The sequence below is a fragment of the Sturnira hondurensis genome, unplaced genomic scaffold (genome assembly GCF_014824575.4).
Source record: "Sturnira hondurensis isolate 20B ecotype Veracruz unplaced genomic scaffold, ASM1482457v3 Scaffold0018877, whole genome shotgun sequence".
Classification (NCBI taxonomy): domain Eukaryota; kingdom Metazoa; phylum Chordata; class Mammalia; order Chiroptera; family Phyllostomidae; genus Sturnira; species Sturnira hondurensis.
In genome coordinates, this window is record NW_028091508.1 from 2,804,639 (window position 1) to 2,825,244 (window position 20,606).

At 39.0% G+C, this 20,606-nt stretch overlaps 1 protein-coding gene across 1 annotated transcript in view; it reads left to right on the top strand.

The window, feature by feature from the left end:
* Positions 1-3,772: 3,772 nt before the first annotated feature.
* STARD3NL (STARD3 N-terminal like) overlaps positions 3,773-20,606 on the top strand; it is a 40,636-nt gene continuing 23,802 nt past the window's right edge. The window contains exon 1 of the mRNA XM_037070660.1: positions 3,773-3,975. The gene's annotated coding sequence lies outside the window, so the exon portion shown is untranslated. The remainder of the gene's footprint in view (positions 3,976-20,606) is intronic.

The window sequence follows — 20,606 nt, forward strand, 5'->3', positions numbered from 1 at the left end:
GTTCAGGTGCATTCTCTCTATGTTGAATTTGTTCAGAACTTTTGCCATGAAGGGAAATTAAATATTTACAAGGGCTTTTTCTGCATCTATCAAAATGATGATATAATTTTTGTCCTTCATTCTGTTAATGTGGTGTATTACGTTTATTGATTTGCATATGTTGAACCATCCTGGCATCCCAGGGATAAATTCCACTTGATCACAGTTTATGATCCCTTTAATGTGATGTTGAATTCTGCTTGCTATAATTTTTGTCACAGAGTTTGCATCTACATTTATCAAAGATATAGACCTGCAATTTTCTTATCTTGTAGAACCTTTTTCTGGTTCTGGTATGTACTGGTGTTACTTCTTCTTTAGATGAGATTGGGCGCTTTCAGTGTAGTATGGCCATAGACTAATTATTTTTTAAATGTTTGGTGGAATTTATTAGAAAAACCACTGGGCCCTGCGCTTTTGTTTGCTGGGGGCAGGTTTTCATGACTGACTCATTTTCTTATGTGTTATTATTTTTATATTTCTTTTTAAAACATTTTATTAATTTATTTTTAGAGAAAGGGAGGGAGAAAGAGATGGAGAGAAACATTAATATGTGGTTGCCTCTCATGTGCCCCCTACTGGGGACCTGGCCCACAACCCAGGCATGTGCCCTGACTGGGAATCAAACCAGCAACCCTTTGCTTTGCAGGCTAACACTCAATCGACTGAGCCACACTAGCCAGGGCATCCTTATGTGTCATTGATAATTCCACTCATCAGTATATTCAAAAGAATTGAAATGAATATCTCAAAGAGGTATCTATATTGCCATGTTTATTGAATGATTCATAATTGTCAAAATTTGGAACCAATCCAAGATTTGTTAACAGACAAATGGATAAAAACAAAATATATTTATACAATAGAATGCAATTCAGACTTAAAGAAGAAAGAAACCTTTCTATTTGTGACATCATGGACCAGGAAAACACTGTGCATTTTTTAAGTATTTAAACAGTAGAAGTGAATATTATCAATACCTGCACATCTTAATCAAAATTTATTTCTCATTTTAAATGTCCTTTTATCTAAATAACAATTGCCTTCACTGAAGCAAATGCTAAACCATGCATTTCTGACCTTTCAAAGTTAATTGGGTGACAAATGACTGTATTATCTAGTTCTAATCACTTAAAAGGCACGTGAGAGATCAGTTGCACAACCAGAGACATTTTCTTACTTTGACATTGCTTCACTTGTTTCAATCATTACTTTTTCTTTACAGCATCTGTCTTGTCTGGATAATTCCTAGAGATTTGTGAATACAAAATTCAGGGTTAAAACTTCTCCATGACCTCCTGGGAATCAGTGGAGATCCAGAGCCTGAACCTGGAAGGGCCAGGGAAGTTTACAGGTTCAGGTGCTGGACGTAGGGGAATTCATGTGAAGCCCGGATGAGGCTGCACCACGGGGTGGGGAGAGGATGACTAGCGGTCCCAGTGGTGCCTCTTACCTACTTGTGGCCCATTCACGGCACTGATCATATGAAAGGCAGACATGGTAAGCCAACCTAGCCTTAGGCTTCTGAGGGATTTGGAGGATGGAGCTAGAGTCTCTGTTTCGCCATGGAAAACATTATGCTCAGAAATAAGTCAGTCATAGAACAAATACAGCATGATTCCACTTATATGAAGTATCTAAAATAATCAAACTCGTATATACAAAGAATACAATGGTAATTGCCAGAGGATGGGGGATAAAGTTACAGTTATATACAAGGGGATTCTAGAGATCTGCTGTGCATCATGTAGCCCATAGTTAATAGGGTATTGTGCACTTAAAAGCTTGTTAAGAAGGGAGATCTCATGCTATGTGCTCTTACCACCAATTTTTTCTTTTACTGAAAAAGCAAGGTAACACAAGAAATCTTTTGGTCATGATGGATATGTTCATTTCCTTATTTGTGGTAATAGTGTCACAGGTGTATGCATCTGTACAAACTCATTAAAATGTATATATGAAATACAAGCAGTATTTTGTATATTCAGTTTGATAAAGTTGAAAACAAACAAACAAACAAACAAAAGACAAACACAAATAATAGAATATCAGTATTGGCAAAGATGTGGAACAACTGGAATTTTCATTCACTTCTGGTGATTTATAAATTGGTAAACTAAAAAACAATGTGGCACTGTTTTCTAATACTGAATATATGCATATCTTGTGGCACAGTAATACTAATACTATAAATACTACACAGTAATTGTTACCTACTAGGTAACAATGTGCATCAACAGACTGTAATAATGTGCATTGAAAGACTGGTACAAAAATATTCATAGCAGCATCATTTATAGCCATCCAAAAGTTTAAACAACCTAATGTCAAGCAATATTAGAACAGATAAAGAAATTTGGAAATTATACACAAACATGAAAGTGAATAAACTACTACTACATTCTTTAATATGGCTCAATCTCACAAACATATTATTGAGAAAAAAGGCCACACTAGAGTACACACTAAGTGTGGCCATTTATAAGTTTTAAAAACTGGCAGAACTAATTTTGGTAAAATTCAAAACAGTGGCTATTTCTGTGTAGGCATGCAATAACTAAGGAGCATGAGAGCTTCTAAATAGTTGGAAAATATTTAAAATCTTGATCTAGGAGGTGGTTACACAAGTTCATTCACTTTGCTACTAAGATATACAGTTATGATTGTTGCAGATCTTCCCTACATGTTATCTCTTAAAATTTTTTCACACCCATTGATTCAGAAAATTTTAAATATTGTATTTTATCAATTTTTGCGAAGGTTGAGAGAAAGGCCTTCCCATATATTAGCGGTAGGAATGTAAATTGTAATAACTACTTAAAGGAGAAAGTGGAGGAAATCTACTAAGATTTAAAATGTGCACACTGAGCAGGCTAATAGCCTAATTTGTAATGGTTATGTGTAATTTAAAATTAATAACAGCTCTTAGAATGTCTTTGGAAGAATATCCAAGATGTCAACGCTAGTTCACTCTAGTAGGTGAACTTAGTGCCTCGGAAACTAAAAACAGAAGGTGAATTTTCACTGTATAAACCCTCGATTTCCCTAAATATTTGAAGAATATTTGTAGCATCTATTGGGGGAAGTTTAATTAAAATATATACATAAATTGAATTAAGACAATAATGAAAAGACACTATCTCAGTGTCTATCTCTGTGTATGGGAAAACATACACAAATACAATTAAATGTGACTACTATGAAGATCGCAGTGTCAGTTATGTGATAGGAGCTTAGAAAAAAGGTCTCCTAAGTAGATCTGGAGGACTTCAATGGAATTCAAAGCGGAGGTGAACCTTGAGCAGCGAAAGGAAATGCCCCACTTTCTAATTGCTGAATAGCTTAGTGCGAGATGCCCAGGGACCCTGAAATCCAGTCCCATGATTATTTTCCACGAGCTGGAGACCAAATCCCCACCAACAGCCTGGAGAAAGGTGGAAGAAGGAAAAGTGTCGACGAGGGAAAAGCAGCCGCTTCATAAAATTGAGCAGTATCTGATTTAGATTAGCGAAACCAGCTCCACGGAGTCAAAACTCAAATTCCAAATTCCCACCCTCTCCAAAGGGCAGGTCAGCCCTCCCCCTCTTGCTTTACCACTTTGCTTACTGGGCAGTGGATGATTGACATATACCCTCACCAATCAGTGAGTCTCCTAGGTAGGCCCCAGCCGGGTCTTAGGTGGCCCAGAGCAAAATGCGGCCTCAATGCGTCTACGTCAGCGTGATGACGTGAAGGACCGGGTAGTCGAGGAGGTCCGGGTTGGCTGGCATCTGGCTGGGGGCAAAGGGCTAAGTGTCACCTGCTGGGCTGGGTCTCAGGTCCCGCCCCGCCGAGCCCGCTCCGGCCCCTCCACTCGCAAGGCTCCTCCCGGGCGCAACCACGGAGTTGCTGCTCCCCGGCCATCCTGGGGCGGCCGGCTCACATCCACCCGATGAGGTAGGCTGGGTGTCTCGCCGTCCTATTTGACAGATTGGAAAACTGAGTCAGTCACCCGGGGTCAGATGACTTACTTCCCGGGCCTCACTGGAGATCGGTCAACCGAGGCCAGAGCCCGAGCTTCGGGTTCTGTTTTCTGCGCCCTGCGGCGTCCTCCGTAGAGGAGGAGGATGGGTTAGGCAAGGCTTTGTTTATAAAAGATATACAACAGTGAAGTAGCAAATGCTTACGTAGCCCATTTTCACTCAGATCTTGGGCTGGTATTCAGGGGATGTTTGCAGGAGCAAAGTCTCTGTTCTTGCAAGCTGGACACCCTGAGGAGTGCTGAGTGGGGTCCAGCTTCATGCTGGCACCCAGGGCCTTCCAGAGAGACCCAGAATGGTGACTCAGATGATGCCTGGGTAATACAGACAATTGTAACCAGCATCTTTTATTCATCAATAAAGCTGTGTTCAAAACAAACCAAAATTTATAAATTAAAGTACAAGTCATGAATATGCTGGCTATGGTTTTAGTTAACTGCTTTGCCCATTCAGGGGCCACCTGGCCATATTTTGAAATCTCAGTAGCATGCTTACTTTGGTTTAGAATTAGAAAGGGAATTTTTTTCTCTCTTTCGCTAATACATGGGTTAACATTGAGAACTTTACTTACCATTTCTTCGCTGTGTCAATTGTTCACCATGTCATTTGTCTTTATTTCACAGATGGAATCACTGAATTCATCACTTCACTCAGTAATAGTTTGTATAAATTTAGCAAGGTAACAAAGTAACAGGTTTAACCTCTCAAATGCACAGAATTAGTTCAGTTTGTTTAGCTCAGAACTCTTTGTTCAGAAGCTTCTGAAAGATAAATTGCCATGCTCATACCATCTACTAATACACTCTCTTTTTCTAGAGACAGGATCTCACAAAACAACTTATAGTACTGCTTTTTTCATAAAGTAAAAATGTGTTGTATAATATATACATACCAATATATTTTCTATTATTTTGAAGAATTCATTCTAAATCTTGCTTTCTCAAACTTTGACCTTTAAAGACTTATTGCATAAAACTGCATTAAAATGAAACTAAGTCTGTTGCTGGACTTTGCACAAGTATGGTAATTATTATCATTTGAATTCATCCTTTGGAAAATTTATCTGGCGATTGCATCATTTATGCTACACTTTGTTACAGCTGTTGGGCACTGAATGCTGAAAAATTCAGATAAGGTTTCTGCCTCTGACAACTTTAGATAATGATCAGTGCTAGGGAAAATATTACAGGTAAGAGACGAGAGAGTGACTGGAAGGTGGGGAGAAATTTAGGAATGGTGGTCAATGAAGACTGCCTTGAAGATGTGACAGTTTGAGTGAGACCTGAATATTTAGAATGAGTTGGCTATGGGAAGATGCGTTGGAAGTTTTGGGGCAGATGTGCAAAAAAGCTCAAGGAAAAATGCGCTTGGCACGTTCCAGGGATAGGAGAAAAGCCATGTGACTGGAGTGGAGGAAACCTAGGGGAGAGTAGAGTTGGGGAACAGTGGTAGGAGATGACACTCCAGGTGAGCTGGAGTGGGATCATTTGAACCCCATGTAAGAATTGTAAACAGGCAAAGGAAGTAGGATTTGGGTACTGCCAAAGCCCTTTTTTTATTCTTTAGTGACACTCATGGACTCTAACCAGCTCCCTGCTTTATTTTGGTTATGAAATTATTGCAATAATTTATTACAGTTTTTTTCATCAGAGGTCTTCTTTCTTAATGAAAAAAGGTCTTCTTTCTTCAAGTACAGTGTCCCATGTTTCTTCCTTGTTCATTGTTATTATGTGCAGGACTCTAAGCCTCTGTTTATCTTCAACTTCCTGGTTTTACCCTTCGTACTTCCAACCATGCGTCCTCTCTAGGATCGTTTTTATGTGCTTGCCTTTTGTAAAGGACTGGGAGTTAATTCCAGTTCCTTCTCTTCTCCAGGCTGAATTCTAGGAAACTGCATTGTGACATAGACAACCATTTTCTATTTTATTTCTGACCAGAGACTTAATGTCTGCCTTTATTTAGTGCCTGCGGTGTGCCAGGTGCATTATATACACTTTAATCCTTCCAACGTATTGCAGAGGTCAATATTAGCCCTTCTTATGGAAAAGGAAACCTACACTTAAAGCCACCAGCTATAGTACTGAGGGAGCCTAGAGTTGAACACTCCAATTAGCCCGCCCCCAAAGCTAAATCAGTGCTGCTCCATTGCTTCCCTGGATGTATAACAGCAGTTACAAATCTCTATTATTTCAAATAATATTCTATGAAATGGCATTTGAAGATGATGATTCAGTACTCTTAGCTGAAAGCTGGGGCTGTGGAGACTCATAGATGTTCACTGATTTTCAAAATGTAACTAACTGACATCAAACTCTCTGCTGATTCTCAGCCTATAGTGTTTTTTGAAAGTTTCATCCCAGGGGATTTCTATAAATATAAAACTGTAGCATTCAACTATGAAAACTTATGCAAGGTAATTTTTAAAAGATTAAACAGTGCTGCTTTGGGGGCTAAAAAATCCTTTGTTTTATTTCTCTTCTCTTTTCTAAGCACTAAACAAGTATACACTTTCTGGATGAAGCTTTGGTTTCTGTTAGGAGAAGATGGGTTTTAAAATAACTTTAAAATTTAAGTTTTATTTCTCATATCTTTGAAAGGTATTTTAAAGCTGTTACTGCTTTCTAAGCTTCAGCCTTATGCTTACAGCCTTATGCTAATGGAATTAGCACCTTCTTGCTTAAATGTTGGAAGATACTTAAATTTAGGCAAAAGAGAGCCTTTGATCTTTAGCCTCTGCTATACATTTTGACCTAGTGTCTCTGACCTTTAAGATCAGTCATGCAGCTGAATCCACATTCTGATGATCCAGGCTGTTTTGATTTGGCCTCAAATCATAATGCCCCCCTTCCACCATGAACCCAGCACTCCAAACTGGACTCATGGCCTTTCCAGCTTCAGTGCCATTGCTTGTACTCTGCTTGCAGCCTGGAATGATTTCTAGATGGACAAATCCAGCCAATCAAAGCTTTACGTCTCCCTCTGAATCCATCTGTGCTACACTCTTGATGAGATATTTCCTGTGACTCTAATGGAAGCCTACCCTTCCACAGCGCTTTGGGGAGTCTTTCTCTGTGATGCATGTTACCAATCTTGAAATCTTTAGTAATGCACTATTTTATTCATGGGTGTTTAAGTAAGTTTTGGCTTGAGCTTAAAAGAGATGTAACAATTTGTGTTGTACACATGGCTGTTCAAATACATGTTAGCTTGAGCATCTACTTGATGAGACTTAATTCTATTTGAAAGAGACTTAATTCATGTTATGCATGCATCGTTTTTTGTGGATTGTAGATTTTTGTAGAGCCCTTTAGTTTTATTTGTATTTTTACTGTCTCATGTTTGAGAGAATCAGTGGCATGCTTTTCTTGGCTTCAAGAAAACAGAACTTTTTTCTTGTTTCAGGTAAGTGTGTAAACTTTACAGTTCCCAAGGTGTCCTTTGAGGGGAACTCAAATCTTAGGGCTATAAGTGCTGAAGAGAGATTATCGCAAATAGAAATCAGTGTTCTATGTGTTTATGGATAACAGCCGTTCCACATTTTAATATTAAAAAATATGAAAACCAAAGCCCCAAGAGATTAGTCAGGGGCCCCTGACTAATGTTGGGCTAAGAACCCTGGGCAGTACCCCAGGTTCACAGCAGCAGGAGCGTGTGCAGGCCATTGTTGGTTCCGATGTCCTGAAAGCCTCTCCCAAGTGTATCAGCACAACTCAGTTGTTTCTGGACTGTTTTGCTTGCTTTTCTCGTGAGTTGACCTGGGTCTGGCAGATACCTCTTGTGCTGACTCAAGAGCAAAACAGGACCTCTAACCTTGGACCCCGACTGAGCTGTTCAGTGGGGCAGGCGTTGGTGTAGTATCAGGTTTGGTGGGCTCTTTAATATAATACACTTGCTTCTCCTTCCCCTTTTGTGAAAGTTTTCCAGAAACCTGTCTTGGGACTGGTGGGTATCCTCAGTGTATTAAACTTGGAGTTTGGATGAATTTGGCCTAGTGTCTTATAAGTTGTGGTAATCCAGGTTTTTGTGTCCTGTATTTTCCAGAACATTATACTTTTCAAATATTGTGCATTGTTGCTTGCCAAAGTATATTCTTGTCTGCTTTTTGTTGCAGGAAAATATATTCTCATATTTCTCTAATTAATCACTTGCTTTTTGAATTAATGATGCAGAACCAGAGAATTTTAAGTACGTTTGTATGGTAGTTAAATTCATCAAAGGTAACACAAAGGTAGTTAAATTCCCTATTTGTATGGTAGTTAAATTCATCAAAGGTAACACAAAGAGCTCTTGAGCTATTCCATGTTTCTTCAGCTGAGGTAGAAACACCGGCCAGGACTTGTCATTATTGATAGTAACTAACACCGAGAGCTTGCTCTGTGCCAGGTTCTAAATGCTTTCCTGTCCAGATTCCTCATCGTCAGTGCTATTGACATTTTGGGCTGGATACTTGTTTGTTGTGGGGGCTGTCCTGTGCATTATAGGATGTTTGACAGCATCCTTGGCTTCTTCTACCCACTAGGTGTCAGTGGCACTTCCCCAAATTGTGACAGCCAAAAATGTCTCCCCATCCCCCGATGCCTTGAGAACCCCTGTTTTACCTAAACTAATTTATTCTTCCCAACAACCCTCTGAGGTTAGTTGTATTATTATTGTCTTCATTTTATAAAAGGAGAAGCTGAGGCATAGAGAAGTTAAGTGACTTGTCTAAGGTTACACAACTACTAAGCAGTAATGTGAAACTAGGCAGTGTTCTTTCTGAATCCTATCCTAAGCGCAACTAGCTCAGACTGGACACCAACTGTTAGGGATCCAAAGACCCATGTATGTAAACAGGGAACAAAACAAATGTCAACAGGTACCACACAAGACTATAGGTGAGGTGGCTGGGTGGCAAATTGGGAAGTATTGCCAGAATTACATGTTTCTAGAAATCTGGATTTTATTTGTGTGAAAAATTCTCATCTTTTAATGTAGGCAAATAATTTGATGTTTTAAAAACATAATTTAAGCCTGTATACGGAGAACATTTGACTCTGGGCCATCAGTTTTCAGTTATCTCTGTGTAAACTTCACAGCAATGTAACATTATAGAGAAGTGCACATTCATTTTATTCTGTGTGGAAGGCAAAAGTTTCCCTTCTTTGAAAGCTCTGGAAATGAGGATAGATGGGGCTTCTAGACTAGATGTGCTTTCTTTTAAGCCAGAAGAATGTGAGAATTAAAGTTGGCCACCCACCACTCTTTAGCAGGGGTGCCCGACCTTTTGGTGTCCCTGGGCCGCCCTGGAAGAAGAAGGATTGTCTTGGGCCACATAGTAAATACACTGCGGCATGTAATCACAAAAAAATTTCACAATGTTTTAAGTAAATTTACGATACTGTTTTGGGCCGCATTCATAGCCATCCTGGGCTGCATGCGGCCCGTGGGTCACAGGTTAGACACCCCAGCAAACTTTCAGTGCTCTGCTGCCCGGTGCAGACTCAGCCTGAAAGTTCCGGACCCTTAGATCCTTTCTCAACATCATTGCTATTTCATGACCTCTACTTGTCCAGATGTTAATATAAATACTTCATAGAACATTGAGAAAACATGAATTCTGGAATCCAGTGGCTGTATCCTGGAGAAATGAACTACAACCATACTTCACTTTGTTGACACCCAGTAGATAGCTGAGTCTGGGTTTAACTCTCTTTGAATGACCAGGCTCTTTGCCTCCATTTCAGGAGCAGAAGGACTCCCGATGGCCTTTGAAGTGTTTTCCCTCGTCCTCAGAACCGTGGCCTCTTTAGTTGAGCCTGTGTGTCATCATCCCCCTAGTTTTGCTGTGAAAAATGAGCTCGTGTTCACATGCTGACTTTCCATGGCCCTTGAAATCTGTCCACACACTTCTGTCCAGCTGCACTTCCTGAGCCTCCCTCCTGTGCAGTCTCTGCCCGCCTGTCGGTGGCTCGCTGCTCCAGGACATGCTCCTGCTCCTGTTTTCTGTTTACTCCAGCCTACCTCTTCCTTTCAATACATTACCCTCTCATAGCGTTCAAAGTCATACATTTTCTCTTCGGCAAGCCTCTTCTGGTCACATGACCTAAAGTTCAATCTTCTGTGTGTTGTAATTATCTTGGGCTTTGATTTGTAATTGCATGATCATTTTACCTCCTTTAAAACTGGATTCTATTTGAGGACAGACAGGGTCTCCTGTCCTGTGTACGGCTGCTAGCACAGTGTTTTACTTGTGCTAGATGCTTAATGCATATCTGCATTCATTTGGGTGGGTTCCCCACTCAGAGGTTTCTGTCTCTTTTTCCATATATTTGTATGAGTTTATACAGTGTGACATCAGAGTAAATAACACTAAATAGCATTCGTTATATGTTAGAAAAAAGTATGACCAAATTAATTAACTTAGGGAGGTTGGGAATTTTTATTACTTCTATTGTCATTTGTAGTAATGAGAGATTAAATATTCTTGGTTTATATAATATGATGAAACTCCAGACATGTGTAAACCTGCCTAACTTGAGTCACTAAGTACCCAAAATCCATACATTTATACAGTGCTATTTGTGTACATTTATACAATGGTAATTCGTGAATTTTACAAACAAATTGAATACCTAACAAACACATGGCCAGGTGTTTCCCTAGGTGCCAAGGATACAGAACTGTCTTCTAGAAACATTTGATGTACTGGTGAGAAAAAGATGTATAAAAGTATGTGAGGTATAGATGAAAGATTATAGGTGTTGTTAGATATATGGAATGTATATCAGTGATTTTCAACCTTTTTTCATTTAATGTCACACATAAACTAATTACTAAAATTCCGCAGCACACCAAAAAGTATGTTTTTTTACTGATGTGACAAAAATAGGTCTAATATGTATTTGTTCACACTGCAGCTGTTGTTGTATTGGTTGCTATCATGTTTTTGTTTGAATTTGATAATCTAAGGGAAAAGAGGCCAGTGCCCCTGACTAACTAGTCAGATGTTGCATGTTTTAAAAATTGTGGTGCACTAACTGAAAATCGCTGTATTGTACCATTGGGATCAGAGGTTTCGTTGAGGAAGTGATACGTAAACTTCCTTGAACAGTGAGTAGGCAAGCTTATTTTTCCTGTTCATTGGTTAGTGGTTGGAGGAGAAGGCACTCCAGGCAGAGGCAGTATTAGGGCAGAAGCACGGATGGCGAAACCTCCGGGGATGGAGATACAAGGGAACTAGAAACAGGTTAGTACAGCTAGAGCACTGGGTGTGCAGGGAGGGGAGTTTTCAGTAGAGGGATGAGTGATTCGTTCAGGTTTCCATCATAGAACAAGTAGCATGATACCAGTGTGGAGAGTGGTTTGGAGATGAGTGAGACAGCATCATTGGATTAATGTGCATGGGTGATGATTGGAAAAACCATGGAAAAGACCAATGAGAGATATTAGGGGAAGTGATGTAGTCACAGGTTTGACATGTTTGGAAGATGGAGTCAGCAGCAGAATCAACTTTAACATTGTTTTAATGATAAAAGCTGTAAATAAGATCTTAATTAGTTATTATTAGTTCATTTTTCTTAACAGTTTTGAACTATTTATAGGTAGTGTATATGTTATATATCAGTATCTGTATTTTAAGTCATTTATCATTTCCTTTTTAATTTTGTCATTGCTTATCTCTTGTTAAATAATTTGAAAGCAAATTTTCTTGTGAGAAGAGCTAGTTTCAAACCTTCATTGAGAACTTTGTGATCTTAAAGAGATCCTACTACTTTTGTGATATTTTCTGCCTCTGTAACATGTGCTCCGAGCCCTTTCTCATTAGGCTATAATCCATAATTTGTTTCCTGGTTATATTAGCCTGTAGTTGCAGTGAATCTTATGTTTATGTGATTTTATTTTTTGAAGCATGGTTGATAAAGTCATCCGATGCTGATCTATTGAGGATTTGGTTTCTTGTGTGTCTGCCTAAGAAGTCTGATGAAAAAAGACAAGGGTACAATATTTTTTAAATCTAGGTGTCAAGATTTTAAGATTTCCTTATTTGTCACATTCACCAAACTTTAGATCTCAAACCTTCATTCATGGTAGAGATTAGTATTTTTTTTATGAACTCTATCATCCTGGCATATCAAAGTATAGGAGAAAATATAGGTAACTTCTGCCTGTAGATATTCCTGGGAAAAGGTGTGAATAGCTTTCCCTTTTATTGACTCCCTCTAGTTTGTGAAATAGGAAGTTGGCCTCAGAAAACTCCAGGGGCAGGGGACGTTATGTTTAACCTCACATCGCTGTTGGTGTACCACTTCTACCAACTATAGAGCCCCTGCAGGAGCAGTGAGGAGAAGATGCTCTGCCAACTAGAGTGACACTTGCAGGATCCCTTCTCTCTCCAGAGAAGAACTCTTGTTGTCCAATGAAAGGAAACCCAGTTTGGCTCTGAATAGTCAGTTGCCTTGGCTTTGCTGTCTACTTATCAGTTGGCTACTTGGTATTTAGCTTCTGTTTACTCTGTATAGAGAAAACAGGTCTGGGGAGGCTGTGAAGAATGTGGGATGAACACAGTCTTAATTCTAGTCTTTCAGATGAAGGAAGTAGTTACTAAAAGAAGTGTCTACTTTTAGCCTTCCTCTTAGGAAGGTATACTTGTATTCCTTCCTCTTCCTGGAGAGCGGTGAGCTCACTGCCTTGAGATATTAATCACTAGTTCTGTCCTTAGAATTGGGAGTATTTGTTTGAAAATTGCTTGTAGAAAATTGCTTCGGTAGTAAGTACTGAAGAAGTGGTGTTACATGGTAAAGAGATGTCCAAGTGTGCATTAGAAAGTGTTTCGAGTTCCTTAGTTGAGGGACCTTCATCTGTTTAGATAGTAATGTGATTGTTGACTCGATCACAGCTAAAGCTGGCAACACATCTCTAAGAGGAAACTTTAAATATTCATGAGAATATGTGCACCGAGAAGCAACATGATTCCTCAGCAATTATCATCTGGTGGGTGACAGTGTTAATGAGGTCAAAATTGGGAATAATAACCATCACGTATTTTGTAAGTGATCTATTGCAAAATTTTTTTAAAGAAAACCTAAGAGTAGATTTTGCTCTTCAGGAACAGGAAGAAGTTTTGGAAAATGATGGATAGTCAGCAACCAAAAAAATCAGCTGTGTTTTACACTTGTGGGAATAACTTTGTTAGCTGTGGAGAAAATATAGGAGTGTACAAGTTGGAGCTGAAGCTAAGAAAGAGAAAAAAGCTGTAAAATCAATTGAGCACCAGAAGAGATCTAGGAAGAGAATCAGAGATTGGAGAGAGAGACTAGAAGCTGGAGGAAGATAGCATAGTAACCCTGTGTTCCCATTTATTCTGGGCCACCTGACAGCAGCTTCGGAACAAGATGAGAAACAAACAAAAGAATATTCTTGTTTTCCCCTACCCATCTTGAGAGAGATTTTTTTGAATATAGCTATAACATGCCAGCCATCTGATAGTGCTGGCTGGTGACATGACTGACTACCAAATTATTGACCCCTGCAGGGGCGGTGAGTTAAAAACATAAACCACCCAAAAAGACTTGTCAGTCCATGGCACGCTGCCATTTTGCCAGCCCGTGATTCGTGGAAGAACAAATACACATTGTCATATGTCCTTCTTCTATCCAGCTGTCTCATCTTCCCCTGGACCAACAGCATCCAAGTGGTATAGTTATTGTCAAGAGTATACTCTTGATTTCTTTCCCGTCTCTTCAGCTATTCCCGGGGACTATTTCTCTCCTCCACTAGGTGGACGTCCTGCTGAGAGCAGGGGAACTCTTGCATTACCTCTTGAATCCTCTTGAATATGCTGTTTGAGTTTTCCATTTTGTAGGTGTTCATTGCTTATTATTTAATAAAATAGTGGACTTAAGGAGGGCCCACCTCATGATTATTTTTGTTCTACAAGTAAATGCATTTTCTTCCCCCCCTTTTATAGAGAAGGGAGAACCTTCAAATTTCTGTCATAGCTCAGATTTTGACTTCTATATGCTGTTGACTCTCAAATTTCTATCTCTAGCTCAGACCTCTAAACTCCTGGTTTATATTCAACCACTTACTTTATCTGCATTTGAATATTGATAAACATCACATGCTTCATATTTCCAAACTAAACTGATACTCTTTTTCCAAGTTGCCCTTCCTCTGTCTTTCCCATTTCAGTAAATAATCCCATCCTTCCATTTCTTCAGGCTGTAAATCTGGCAGTTCCCTTCAGCCCCTCCGTTATCCCACACCCCATGCCCATTCTACCCCCAAGTGCTATGGGCACTTTATTTAGAACCAATCAGTTCTCACTACCTGCACTGCCACCACCCAAGTCTACTAAGTCAATATGTCATTTCTCTTCTTGAATTATTGCATAGTGTCCTAACTTGGCTTGCTGCTGCTTTGGTTCTTAGCTGGAGAGTCTCTAAAAGCCTTAGCTAGGTCATGTTTATCTCTAGTGAAAATGTTCCAATGACTTCCCATCTCATTAGAGACTTTATCATGGAGTATAAAGTCCCTGCCTCTTGCTGCCTTCCCTGTTATTGTCAGCTACTACTTGTCACTTAGTTCCAGCAGAGCTGACGCCCTGGATGAAGTTTTGTATGGCCAACTCTGCTTCTCTTCAGGGCTTTGCTCTTACCCTTTCCTCTACTTTTGGTGGTGTTTCTCCTTGTGCCTACCTGGCATTTCTCCCTTATCTCCTGATAGTCTTTGCTCCATCTTCTCACTGGGGTCATCCTGACCACTCAGTTTAAGATTACAATGCTCCTTTATTTATCCTGTCCCCTTACTCTAGAAGGTAAGTTCTGTGAGGGTAGGGAATGTTTTTTAGTTTATTTATTGCTACGTTCTCCACTGCTCAGAGGAAGACCTGACATATTTTTTGGTGCTCAGAACATATTTGCAGAGTAAATAAAGTAGATGTAGTATATCCTTTGCAAACTTTGAAATTTCAAAAATTATCCAGTGCAGTTCTTACATCTTGTGGTATACATCTGGACTCAGTTTGTCAATATGTTTTAGTTTGTTTCATAAACTACAAAAACATTGGCGTGCATTTATTCAACTGTCTTTAAAGCTTAATATTTCTATGTTGTATGTCAAATAAAAGTTCATTAACATTTTAAATACTGCTATAGAAACTGGTCACTTAGAAATTAAGTTGCTATAGGAACAGGCTTGAGCTTGGGAGATAAATTAGTGTCTGTTAGAGGAGTGACTTAGATAGCACAACATACTTGTTTTCTGCTTTAGTTTTTCCAGGTCATAATAATGTCTAAGTAAATAAGAATCTTGAAGCAGGTTGTCAAAAGGTTAAATTATGGGCACACAATTACTTTTATCTGCTGATGTTAATAGAAATTAGTGGATGAGACAGGACTTAAGAAATGACATAGATCTTTAATGGGGAGCCTTTAATATGTGGGAGGAGGAGGGCAGAATGCATAGCAACATGAGACTGAGCAAATTTGTGGGGATGGAATAAAAGCTTTCATTACATCCCAAACAAATGCAAACAGCACTAGAAAATGTTTGATATAGAAAATAGATATTTGGAGTAAAGCTGTTAGAAATAATATATACAGATATTATTATGTAGTTGTACTTTTAAATTCTTAAAGAAAAGCAAGAGAAAGAACAGAGGGAAATGCTAGTGCAATGGAGGTGGTACCAGTGTAGTAGATGAGTTGACTAAAACAGCACAAGGTGTTCCTGAGCCTTGATGGGTGATGCCTTGCTTACTATTTTAGAGAAAGGGGAAAGGAGAGAGAGGCAGGGAGAGAGAAACATCAGTGAGAGAAACAGCCATCGGTTGCCTCCAGTACAAGTGCTGATAGGGGACGTAACAGCAACCCGAGGCCTGTGCCCTGAACGGGAATTGAACCTGCTGGTTTACGCGATGACACTCCAGCCAGCTGAGCCTTACTGGCCTGGGCAGTGGGTGGTGCTTTGTAAAAAACCAGTTTCCCTAAGGGTCCTAATGTATGGAACAAATGAAGGACACTTTTGGCTTTTAAATACTTAAAGTGGTAGCTACACATTTTCAGTAAAGAACTGAGGAAACTAGACCCTAGACTGGTGCACCGTGTACACTCCACTGTTTCATTTAAGCCTAAAACACTAACGAAAAGACCTTCTTCGGAACCTGACATTGGCTGAAGATTCAAACCTAATGACCCCTGTCTGCAGTCACAGCACTTTAGAAGCTTTTAACTTACACACTCAAATCTTCATTTGTGTCTAGGTGATTTAATAGCTATATAAAAGGCAGAGTGATTTGGATACCCAGAAATGTTACATGGTTTTTCCTTTTAATCTATTGTGGCATCCCAAGCTGTTGTGAGCAGAAGCATTATTATACAAAGATGTGTACCAAATCCATGTCAATTCTATTTTATAGTATTATTTAAGAGATTTTCTAGGTAATTCTGGTTCTTTAGTCTGTGCTTTTATAAGCTTATACTCAGAGCACAGTTAATGATTTTTTACAATGAAAACCTATACTACAATGCATATGCATACTGTTTATCAAATAAGAGGTTTGAGCTGTAATAAAGAACAAAGGCATTTATTTGAGCAAAAGGATTGCAGTCCTGGAGATGCAGATTCAGCAACCCAATATGTTCTCTTGACAGAGCACAGAAAGGGTTTATAAAGGCAAAATCCACACAATGTAATTCTTTGGCAAAGGAGGGGCTGCTTGCTAGGTTAACAGGGATTGGTTAGTTCTAATATGCAAACAAGGGAGGTGAAAACTACAAGAAAGAAAATGAATTCCATATATGTCCATGTAGCAGTTGTTCAAGGATGTTTATGGTTTAGCAGGGCGCTGCGTTCAGCAACAGGCTTAACAACTTCATAGCAGCTCTAGGAACTGAGGCACAAGGTGTGCACAGGCCCCACTTCCTTCCATAGCCTCCTGACTCCGCTTTGTGGGACTTGCTTTAACAATCTTTATTCCATTTTGTTTTCTCCATCATCAGTACTATATACGCATTGTGTTTGAGTATATTCATTGTGTACAAGTGTTTATGTGTACTGGATGGGTGGATGAATGGATGGTTGGACCGAGTGAACGACTCCATTCCAGTGAGCTTCTGTGCTTCACGGCACTGACCACTGAGTTCTCCAGCATTCACCTCCTAAGAATAAAGGCATTCACCTACATAACTAGGATTCTAACTCATAATCAGCTCTTCACTTGTCTTTTGTAGCTGTTTCTCTCTCTCTTTACTTTTTTTAAATTCAAGAGTCAGTTTTGGTTTTTGCATTGTAGTTGATGCTTGTGCCTCTTTATGCTCTTTTAAGTTGGAAGAGTATCCATCACACTTTTCCTTTTTTGGTTTTTGTTTGGTTTTCACTCTTGATATCTCTTAACAGCCCATGATAACTGTCTGGTAGAATGCACCACATGTAGTGTTTGTCTGATTATTTCTTTATGACTAAATTCAAATTAAACATTATTTGGTAAAAGTATATCATAATATGCCCTTGATAATTGATATTATATACTTCTCACTGCATTACATCAGAAAGCAGGCAATGTCAGCCTGTTTTGGTATTGTTGATACTTTTGCATTACTTGGTTTAAGTGGTGACTGGAAGTCCCACCAATGAAAAGGTATATTATCCCTTAATGAATTTTAGTAATCTGAGGGGTAATACTTTGAGAGATAAAGATTCTATTTTTTAACAAGCTTTTAATAATTTTTAGCATATATTAAAAATCTTTGCCCAAATCAGCAACTTCCCCTGAGGGTTACAAATGTTTATTTTTGTAATTTTATTATTTTTCTACCTTTTTATTGGACATTTTTTCTGCTAAGGATAACTTCTCCATCTCACGTTTTTACAATTTTTTAGATGAATATAGTTTTTTGCAACTTTTATAAAAATCTTTGCCTTCCAAAATGCTGTAAAAGTACGTATTCTCCTGCACCTTCTTATTTATTGCATGTTGTGAGTTAGTGTTCTTTTTTAAATTTATTTTTTCAGTTTTTATATCTGGTTAACCCAGCATCATTTGTTGAAAACACATTTTGTATTCATCTTGGATTGCTTTGACATCGTTGTTAAAATGAAGTCATCGTATCAGTGCTCTTCTAACTCTAGGCTCTCCCTGTGTTCCATTGATTCTTATGTTAGTTTCACACTTTTCATTACTGAAGCTTTAGAGAAAGTCTTTAAGTTCGTGTAAATTCCAATTTTGTTCTTTGTCATAATTGCTTTGGCTGTTCTCATTTCCTTGTATTTCTATATATATTTTCGTTTGCCTTGACAATTCTACAGAAGATTTGATGGGATTATGATTGGTATTGAGTTGGATCTGTAGATCAATTTGGGGAGAATTTAAATATTAACAATATGAATTCTTCATACCCATAAACACAGTATATCTCTCCATTTACTTTTATCTCCTTTTATTTCTCTAAGTAGTTTTCAGTGTTAGGACCTTGCACATTTTTGTTAAATTTATTTCTTAGTGTGTTATATTATAACTGAACAAAAATGGGAGTTCAGCTGCCTACCGCCATGAAAACCAAACTAGTGGGGCAGGTGCTGGTGGAAGAAGAAGGAGGTTTTATTCGGGTGCTGCGCAGTCTGGGAGGGTGGTGGACTCCTGTCTCAAAGCCCATCTCCTCAGCAAGAGCGAGACAAAAGCCAATGTTCGGAGGTGCTGCTCCGATTTAAAGTACAGTTCTTTGGACCCCGCCGGCGACTGTTAGGTGGCCTTAGTTCCCGTCTTGGTAGTTTAGCTTATTCCTGGCTGCTGCCCATTTCAAGCTTCCGACTGACACCTGTGTGTGGAGGCCACGTAGCCATGGCCACGTGGCCGCTGGGCTGCACAGTTACATGCCCCCAGGCAAAAGAGCACCCAAGTGCACAAGCCAGTGCATAACCTGGTGGGCAAGAGAGAGAGAGGAGCTCCCTCCTAGAGGCCACTGGCACCTGGCCCAGGGAGAAAAGAGAGGAAGGCACGGTGCAGGGCACTAGCAAGAGCAGCCTCTTTGTTCCCTAGGGAATTTCCCTTTGTTCCTTTTGATTCCTTGAGTGTGGGACAGACCAGGTGGTTTCTCCATGTGACCAGTCAGCTTCCCAAACCTTCGTGTGCTTAGGGTGGGACCACCTCCCAACTAATACCTTCTTTCCCTAAGCTATATTGATAGGCTGCTTTGGTCCAGAACCTGCCCTGTACCATTTTGAATTCTGTGTGGCTTGTACCTGCCTTCTGATCTGGGAAGGCTGGTGGGGAAGGCTTTTTCTCTATCCCGTTATCTTGCTAGGGCCCTATCCATTGATATTTTTAGTTTTCTGTGTGCTCAGTATAAGAACCTCCCCCCCTGCTGCCATCTTGACCAATGGGGGAGACTCCCCAGAGCTCTGGACAGTTGCCCACCTCCCCAATTTTCTTGTCTCTGGTGTCTTCCCACTTCTACAATGAAACTCAGAATGAAGGAACTGGTCAGTAGGTGAATCACAACATCCTAAGTGAGCTGTTGCTTTTTTAAGAAAACATGTAAAGCAAAAATAATCTTAATGTTGTATACTAAGTTATTATAGAGGTCTTTGTGCACTATTCGCTGATAGGTGTGGAAGAAATAGTAGGAGGAAGCAAAACCTATAAGAAAGTGACCTTTGAGTTAGGCTTATCGGAATAGTAAGAGCTATAGAGATAAGGAGAGTAGCACTCCATGTGGAGAGAAAAGTGCAAAAAGGTTCCAGAGAATGTAATTTCTTTTTTTAGGAAACTGCTTTTGATTTTTAGTGTAGTGAAGTGGTACTGGAAAGTACACAGAAGTAGGCCATGTGCTTGGTTAAGCAAGATTAAAAAGTTTGAGGTCTTCGGAAAGTCTTAGGAAACTAATTAATAATTCAATAAATTTAATTTGATTCTCCAACAACTGTTAGGTGAGATTTTTCTTTGTTTTATCAATACGTTTATTTTTCTTGTGTGCCTTGTCTTTTTTTGCTTATTTTTCTAATTGAGTTTTAAGGATTTCATTATGTTTTTTATCATTTTTTGTTTGTTTTTTAATCATTTTTAAGTATTTACTTTTAAGTTTGTTTAAGATTGAGAAGTTTTGATTTTTTTATGTATCAGATCTGTTTCTCTTTTCATATTTTCTTGCAAATAGAAGTAAGATTTTCTTCTCATCCTAAAATCATCTATTTCTTTATCTACAATTTCTTCTATTACATTGCCTATGCAAATGGTTACTTTATTAACTTTTGAAGAAAAACTTCAGTATATTTTTATGTTTAGATATGATGTTTTAGATCTTTCTCCATGTACCAGAATGACTCTTTAATAGTTTTATTCCTTTGCAACTTAGTTTTGATGACATCTTTATTATCTGTAGATATTTTTTGGTTTATGCAAGGTTTTCTGCAAGAAAACCTTAGGAAAGTAAAGGTTAGATGGTGATTTTTAAGTTATGAGTTTTCCTTTTTTAAATTCAATTAATGCTTGATGCTTGGTAAATTTGCTATCACAGTTCAGATTTCTGGCTTATACTGACAAATCAACAGTGTGTCTCTGTGTCCATGTGT